This window comes from Chiloscyllium plagiosum, chromosome 18 (genome assembly GCF_004010195.1).
Source record: "Chiloscyllium plagiosum isolate BGI_BamShark_2017 chromosome 18, ASM401019v2, whole genome shotgun sequence".
NCBI lineage: Eukaryota > Metazoa > Chordata > Chondrichthyes > Orectolobiformes > Hemiscylliidae > Chiloscyllium > Chiloscyllium plagiosum.
Window position 1 is genome coordinate 21,323,947 of NC_057727.1, and position 8,218 is coordinate 21,332,164.

General features: G+C 39.2%; 1 long non-coding RNA gene across 1 annotated transcript in view; it reads right to left on the bottom strand.

Annotated features, from left to right (window-relative positions):
- The window catches only part of LOC122558943, a 134,600-nt gene that overhangs the window by 110,578 nt on the left and 15,804 nt on the right, over nt 1-8,218 (bottom strand). Inside the window, exon 2 of the long non-coding RNA XR_006314282.1 lies at nt 3,792-3,873. This is a non-coding gene — a long non-coding RNA (uncharacterized LOC122558943). The remainder of the gene's footprint in view (nt 1-3,791; nt 3,874-8,218) is intronic.

The following is an 8,218-nucleotide window of genomic DNA, read 5'->3' on the forward strand; positions in this document are numbered from 1 at the left end:
TGGTCATTCTCTGATTCCTCACGTATGAGTAAAACGCCTTTGGGTTCTCCCTAATCCTTCTTGCCAAGCCTTTTTCGTGCCCCCTCCTGGCTCTCCACAGTCCATTTCTGAGCTCCTTTCTAGCAAGCCTGTAATCCTCTAAAGCTGTGCTAGATCCTTGCTTCCTCCACCTAATGTAAGCTGCCTTCTTCCTTTTGACAAGAAGCTCCTCTGTTCTCGTCATCCAAGGCTCCTTAATACCCCTTCTTACCTGTCTCAGAGGAACAAATTTGTGCATCACTTGCAACAACTGCTCCTTAAACGGTATCCACATGTCTGTTATGCCCCTTTCTATGGAACAATTGCTCCCAGTCTGTACTTCCCAACCCCTGTCAGATAGCATCATAATTTCCTTTTCCCCAGTTAAATATTTTCCCTCGGTAACTGCATCTTTCACTCTCCAAGGCTATGCTAAATGTGAGGCAGTTGTGATCATTTTCACCAAAGTGCTCTCCCACCGCAAGATCTGACACCTGTTGCCGAGCACCAAATCCAAAATGGCCTCTCCTCTCGTCGGTCTGTCTATATAATAGGACATGGATAGGATAAATCGACAAAGTATTTTCCCGGGGGTGGGGGAGTCCAGAACTAGAGGGTATTGGTTAGGGTGAGAGGGGAAAGATATAAAAGGGACCTAAGGGGCAACCTTTTCATGCAGAGGATGGTATGTGTATGGAATGAGCTGCCAGAGGAAGTGGTGGAGGCTGGTACAATTGCAACATTTAAAAGGCATTTGGATGGGTATATGAATAGTAAGGGTTTGGAGGGATATAGGCCAGGTGCTGGCAGATGGGACTAAATTGTGTTGGGATATCTGGTTGGGGTGGACAGGTTGGACAGAAGGATCTGTTTCCATGCTGTACATCTCTATGACTCTATGTCACCATGCTGCGGAATTGATTCCAACAGATTCCAATGCTGGAGAGTCAATCAATTCCCACTGGCCAACTCCAATTGCCAATGGTGTCAGAGCTCATTTTTAATTTCACAAATGGGAGTTATGTGATTTGGTTTCAAGTGGTTCTCATATAAACAAGCAGAACATAAGTACTCACTCATTCTGCTCACCTTCCACTATCAGCAATTGTCAGTTGAAGTTGTCATCTTTGATGTTCTGGAACACTATGCATTATGTTTGGTCTTACCTCTATTTACATTTCTTGTGAAAATAGACCAATATTGAAACCAGAAACGATGATTTTAAAAAGATCCTGATACCTTGCAGCCTATTGTCATGGAAAACTCTGCCAGGGTTTCCACTGGAAACAGACTCAGTTTGTTTGCAAAGTGGAATATTATGGCAGCTAGGACCTGAAAGCTATTTTCACCCCGAAAATGTGGGGTCCATACTGCACAAAATCTACCAGACTGCATTAAATAGATTGTTTGCAGGTGCATTGTGAAAGTGGTCTGAATTATTTTTGGAACGCTTAACTGGTCTTCCTGCCCCTCCACAAAAATACTGCCCAAACATTGCCTTATATTACACCACCATGTCAAACCTCCACCTCCCCCATGCCCTGCCACCACCCCCCCACCACAATACTGATCCTGACCTTACTCTTTAAAGAGGACCTCACATCAATTTGGCAGGTGCAGAGATATTTGAAATGCCACCTTAGAGGTTACTAAATGGATGCTTTTTTTATAGACATGACCGAGGCCTTCGACCTCAACTTGAAGTTGCACTCTGTTATATTGTGACATTCCTGCTCTTTCCCTGAATCAATCTGCCAGGAAAAATCATTGTGTGTCACCACAGTTGAACACTAGGAATGCTAGATACAGGAGTCAGCGCATGCTGGGAGATTATCAGAAGAGAGCCCCAGAACAAACCTGAAGAGGGGCTTGTGAATGTTGAATCAGAGCAATGCAGTGGACAAGCCGCAATAAGAAGACTAGCCATTTCATTTCCAACAAGAGGTTTTCCCTTTAAATTCCCTTTAAACTCCAGCACATCCATTGGAGTTTGAAGCTTCAGACTCAAACAAAGATCAAGGACTATTCTGATATTCTGGTTGTGGAGTTTCAAGGTTCTTTTTTTGACAGATTCCCACTTTGTTTAAATGGGTCATTAGTTAATTGAGAGGGCAACCTCATCATGTTTCTCCATCCCCTGCTCAAGCAGCATTGAATAGTTCTGAGAAATAAAGCAAAATTTGCTTTGGCCCTATTAACCTTGGTTTCCTGAACTCATTACTAATTACACTTGGGTAATACTCTAAGATTCCTAGCTACCTGCTCCAGAAATGACTTCCATTATTTAAATGGAGATGGATGATTGAATTCACAGGGGCGACTTTCACTCCTGACAGCTCTTTTTTACACTGGTGGGACATGGAGCTAATCAGAATTGGTTGCAGTGAATTGTCATTGGTTCTCAGATCGTGTCACTCTGGTAGGACAGCACATAAATGCAATACCTCTCTACTGCACACAACTGGAAAAGCAGTTGTATGAATCTTCAATACTGGATCGGCTATCTTGTGGGGAAATAGAGCTAGTAGGCTGGCTGTTGCCATGGCAACTGTGGAATTATGACTTTTATTTCTACAGTTGCCAGACCACAGGAGTGCTTTAATCTATCTTTACACTGTCTTCTGCGAATGTAGGAGAAACACACACTTCTGTAACCTAGCAACAAAATTGTGCAACCAACTTTTGTCCAGGTGATTGCATTGTGAAAGGAGTAAGCCTTGCTTGGACTTGTCTGCATTCATTTTCAGTTTGATGTTAGTAATTTAAGACAATTATCTGTTTGAAACCAAAGCCTAGAAGACTGATTCTTTTAAGAAGATAAATTAACATTTGTATATTGACAAAACATAATGGTCATTTCTCGAAATGCAAAGATTTCTTTCACTTTTCATATGAAAATTCAACAAGGTTAGATTGATTCAAAGCTTATTCCACAATAAGTTAAACTTCCATTTCATACCACAATACTCTCTTTTGGGGAAAACATGCAGCCATGGAAACCTTAATTTTATTAAGTACTTGCACAGGCATTTGGGGTGTGAATTCAGGAGCCTAAGACCAGATGCTCTACAAAGTGATTAAAGACATGTACGAGATTACAAAGAAGCCAACCTATGTCATATGGTTTCAATATTGCTTGATTGACAAACTAGTATGCCCCAAGGAATTACAGTTCAAAGTCAATACATCACATCCAATAAAGTTAAAATATTGAAAGCTTCTTCTGTCAATGTATGTCAGGAAACATATTGCAGAGCAGATGGATTTAAATATATCATATGAAAATTCAACCATTAACATTTATTCCCATAGTATGACAAAGAAAAATGTAGATATAAGAAAAATACATTTAATTGTATTATAATATGGCAATGCAGATAGATTTAAGTAAAAGTTCAAGACAGCAGTTCTTTAGATTTGTTAACAAATTCATTGGTGAACTTTGCTTTGAAGAAAGCAATTTTCCACAGTGCAATTTTAGCAAGGTCAAAAATCAGTAAGATATGTGATACCTAAATATTCCTCAAAGTAGTGAACAAACCACCTGATAAATATGAAAGATTGGCAGTGTAACTGTGGACAGTGCAAAACTTAGGATTAACAAAAGGCAGAAAGTACTGAAGGCTTGTTTCACCCAACATGTCTTTATTTTCAACTTTGCCAGTAATATTTTTCTGAATGTATTGATTATCAATTCTGTGTACAATATTGTCAACTTCAATAAATAACAAGGATCTATTCATGTAATAATTTGATTAATTTTTAGCATTTACCTGTGGAAATTTCAATGTAACTCTTTTTGTAACCAGGTGAGGCATGATGATTTGGTTTCTCTCTTTTCAACCTTTTGAGTGACTGCAAAAAAAAGATTTATGTTCTTTTTAGCATGAGGCTACACCTTTGTCTCGTAAAGGTGTAGTTATCCAATGTTTCATGTATCTGTAAGAGGCCAATTACAAGGTTTCTCTTGAGTGAAAGAAAAAGCAATTTTATTAGCTGTAAAAAATTTAAAAGGCGTGACTTCAAGCATATATCCAACATAGATAGGTGCGAGGTTAATTAAGGATTGTGTCTAGTACAGAGGGAAGATGAAAGCAATACAGAGTTTAAAGTCCTTATTCTTGTTCCCTTTCCTGCCATTTTCTTTCTCTTCCTTTTGAGGATAGAGATTAGGAGTTGTTTTTTTCTTTTAGTGTAAGTTCATGCCTCAGAAGGCAGTGGAGGGAGGGTCATTTTTAAGGTGTAGGTAGATAGATTTTTGATAGTCAGGGAATCAATTTATTGAGGGTAAATGGAAATTAGAAATTAGAAATACAAACAGGTATTATGGAATGGTAGAACATGTTGAAGGGCTCAAATAGTCAACTTTTGCACTTATTTATTTTTATAAGTGTTCCTCAGATGCAATTTGGTACAAAGTTTCCAAAGAATCCAAGTTAGCAGTCCAATTTTCCGCTATAAGACATTTCAGAGTGGGAATCATTCAGTCTGAGATGAGTATCATTACAGCTTGTTTATCTGTCTATGGTTTCTATAATTGTGGTCATAAAACTCACTCCCTGAGTGCTAATTTTGTGGACACTGGGTTGGACACTTAAAACCTCAAAAGCAGAGGGAGGAAGCTTACTAGTCATCATATTGGTAAGGACATACAAGAGTAGTTTTTTGAACATCAAGGTTTGCAGTTTATTGCATGGTTAAAACAATGTAAACGTTACGCTGATATTGAAGACATTGTTCCAGAGAATATGGCTGTTCTGGAATGTAGGTCTTACTCATGTTAAGACTGTAAGCTGTTGTCCCACCAGTCCATATGACACTATCATACTAGGTAGAGCTTAAGATATTCCTGAGTCTTAACACTTTCAGACCTTTATACCCTTATACAACAGGATTTTTTATGTCCATTTGAAAGGGCAGACCAGGATCTTTTTTTTTTCACATTTCACCAGGAAGGCAGTAACTCTGACTGTGCATCACTCCCTCAGTAACGCCCTGACATGTCAGCTAAGATGTTTAGTTTCCCTTCTTCCTAAACAATTTTATACAAATATGCTTCTTCTGTTTTCTATTTATACTAACTTTCAGGATCAATATGCCAAACAGCACTGAGTACTAAATAGTATGCCACCTATATTTGTTGTAATTTTCTATGTTTTAATATGTCTTTACTTTATTCATTAAAACAGAGTAGACAGAAGAAAATATTGCCTAATAAAGTATCCTGAGGTTTGTGGGAGTTAACACATTTCAATACTATTGTGTGTATTTTGCTAAGAACAAAAACTATTTGTGATGCTAAGAGGAAGCTTGGGCAGCCACACCACCCTGTGGTTCCAGCACTGCTTTCTACGTGTTATTTTTACAAGGGTCACTCCAGCCTCTTAGAAAAAAAGGTCAAAAATATGAACATTCAATCACAAGTAAATCTGTTCCAAATTACCTGATCTGTGATGTAAGAAAATCCTGAAGTGTAAATGGATATTCAAGATCCAGCAGTTAACTAGTGGCTCTGACAGAAACGCCATTTAGACACGATGATGCTATCCAAGCCAACATTGTATAGCTGAGCTGCATTTTTCTTACAATCTGCTGAAATTTACAGAAAGGAAATATAGTTTTTGGATGTCAATTTCCCACTTTCTCCCTATGCTCTTTCAACCTTATAGCCCTAAGCAACTCTTTTAACGCCTTCTTGAAAACATGCACTTTGACCTCAACTATTTTCTGTGGCAGAGAACCACAGGCCCATCACTCTCTGGGTGAAGAAGTTTCACCTCATTGCAGTCCAAAATGGCCTTCCCCACCGCCTTAAACTATGATCCCTAGTTCAGGGCTTCCCAATCATCGGAAACATCCCTCCTGCATTTACTCTGTCTAAACCTCTTAGAGTTTTATAGGTTTCTATGAGATCACCCCTCACCTTTCGAAACTTCAGTGACAAAATTCTGATCCAGTCTGTCTTTGTATGTCAGTCCTGCCATCCCAGGAATCAATCTGGTAAACTTTCATTACACTGCCTCCATCTTTCCTCAGGTAAGGAGACAAAAACTGTACACAATACTCCAGGCATGGTCTCTCAAAGTCCTTGTACAGTTACAGTAAGCATCCCTGTACATGTATGTGAATCCTCTCACTATGAAGGCCAGCATACCATTTGCTTTCTTTACTGCATGCTGCATCTGCCTGCTTGCTTTCAGTGACTGATGTACAGGGGCACCCAGGTATTCAGTACCTGCAACCCCACCTCAAGCAGGGGAAGGTCATATTAACCCTCAGTGGAAACCACTTCCCAATGCCAAGTCCATTGATTAGCCACAGAGTATCTGTCAGTGAGGGACCAGCCCATAGTCTCTCACAATCCTAAATACCAGCAGAAGTAGGATGGGGCTGTTACATTGCCCTGCACCTTTCCTGTCATAAGCTTGATTGGTGGAAGACAGCAAGGCTGGATGTTCCTGTAATATACCCTCCCTATTGACCAAGTGGTACCCCAAGCCTTGAAACCTGCCTCAAGAAAGGCATTAAATTCTGACTACAGCGACATCCTTGGAGGGTGATGATATTACAGAAGTAGTTAATGCAAGGTAGAAGGAACTGTGAACTATCAGGAGCATGGATAATGAAATTGGGCCATACCAACTGAGCAGAACACCAGCAATCCTTTTACATTACACTCAATTTTATTTCTGTTGATGAAGTTGAGGTTAATAGTGAGCAGGTAAAACAGGCTGTTAAGTTCTGTGCTAGTGACTTTGACCACCCTTACCCCAATGGATTCCAGTTATGCCAATGATTGATGTCACTAAACTTGAAAAGGCATCTATGATGCAGCCAAATTTCTAACTCATGCTTCTCCGGTACAGACAGGAGTTTCATGATAATATTATAATTTCCCAGCCTGTATGGTGGTAAAATGTCACTTCTATGCTAATATAAATTGAATGTTGACAGCGAGATACAGGGGCAGCCAGTATATTACAGCATCAATTTCTTAACTTGTAGGTATCTTATGACCATTTTCACAGCTGTGCTGCTCATGGAACTTTCTGGGCTGTTTGGGGCACCAACTTACTCAAGTTACAATATGGTGTATTTTGCACATTTAGGACAATCAGCAGAAAATCAAAGTCAGAACAAAGTGATTACACAACCAGCTAAGCCCTCTAGTCCCATCACAATGAATTCAGTATTTTACTTCAATCGTCTAAAGTTAGAATTAAAAGGATATGCAGATTTAAGCTGTTTCACTCTTGAAAACAATCCAATATTTTTCGAGGTTTGATTAGAAATGATTTGAAAACCAGCAGTTGCATCACAAATGCATTACAAGTTTTCTTCTCGCTCAGTACATTCATACAGGTTTAGTTGTTTTGTAATCTGGTGGATCACCCGCATATCATATTTGCTAGCAGGCTGAAGTAGGCATAAATTGGGTGGGATGATGTTCATTCAGTTCCAGTTCTCCTTTTTTATTATGTGATCAAACTTCCTCGGCAGAAAATGATGAAACACAACTTGCTTAAACCTATTTATAATAATTGCTTAGGTTTGAAAAAAGATAAACAATACAACTGCTCATCTAAAGCCACCAGGCACATACTAAAGGATTCATTTCTGAAAATGATGTATAATTAACATATTTTGCATACCTATATACCATAACCTTCTGAGTCTACAATCTTGCGGTTCAGCAAATGGGCCTGATCCTGAGCAATAGTAGATGTGAATTTCCACTTTGAACTGAAACCCATACTGTAGAAAGAAAAGTCACCATGTCTTCTGTACAGCAAGAGACAATGCTAAATCATGATATGGGAATTGACTAAAATGGTACCATATAATAAATAAATGATCGAGCTACAGATTTGTCAGCATCTATGAAGAGGGAAGAAGGAGTCATGATTCACGTAGAGACTGTTCATTGTGTGGAGCCACAGAAAATGGGGGAGATACTAAACAAGTATTTTGCATCAGTATTTACTGTGGAAAAGGATATGAAAGATATAGACTGTAGAGAAATAAATGGTGACATCTTGCAAAATGTCCAGATTACAGAGGAGGAAGTGCTGGATGTCTTGAAACGGTTAAAGGTGGATAAATCCCCAGGACCTGATCAGGTGTACCCAAGAACTCTGTGGGAAGCTAGAGAAATGATTGCTGGGCCTCTTGCTGAGATATTTGTATCATCAATAGTCAC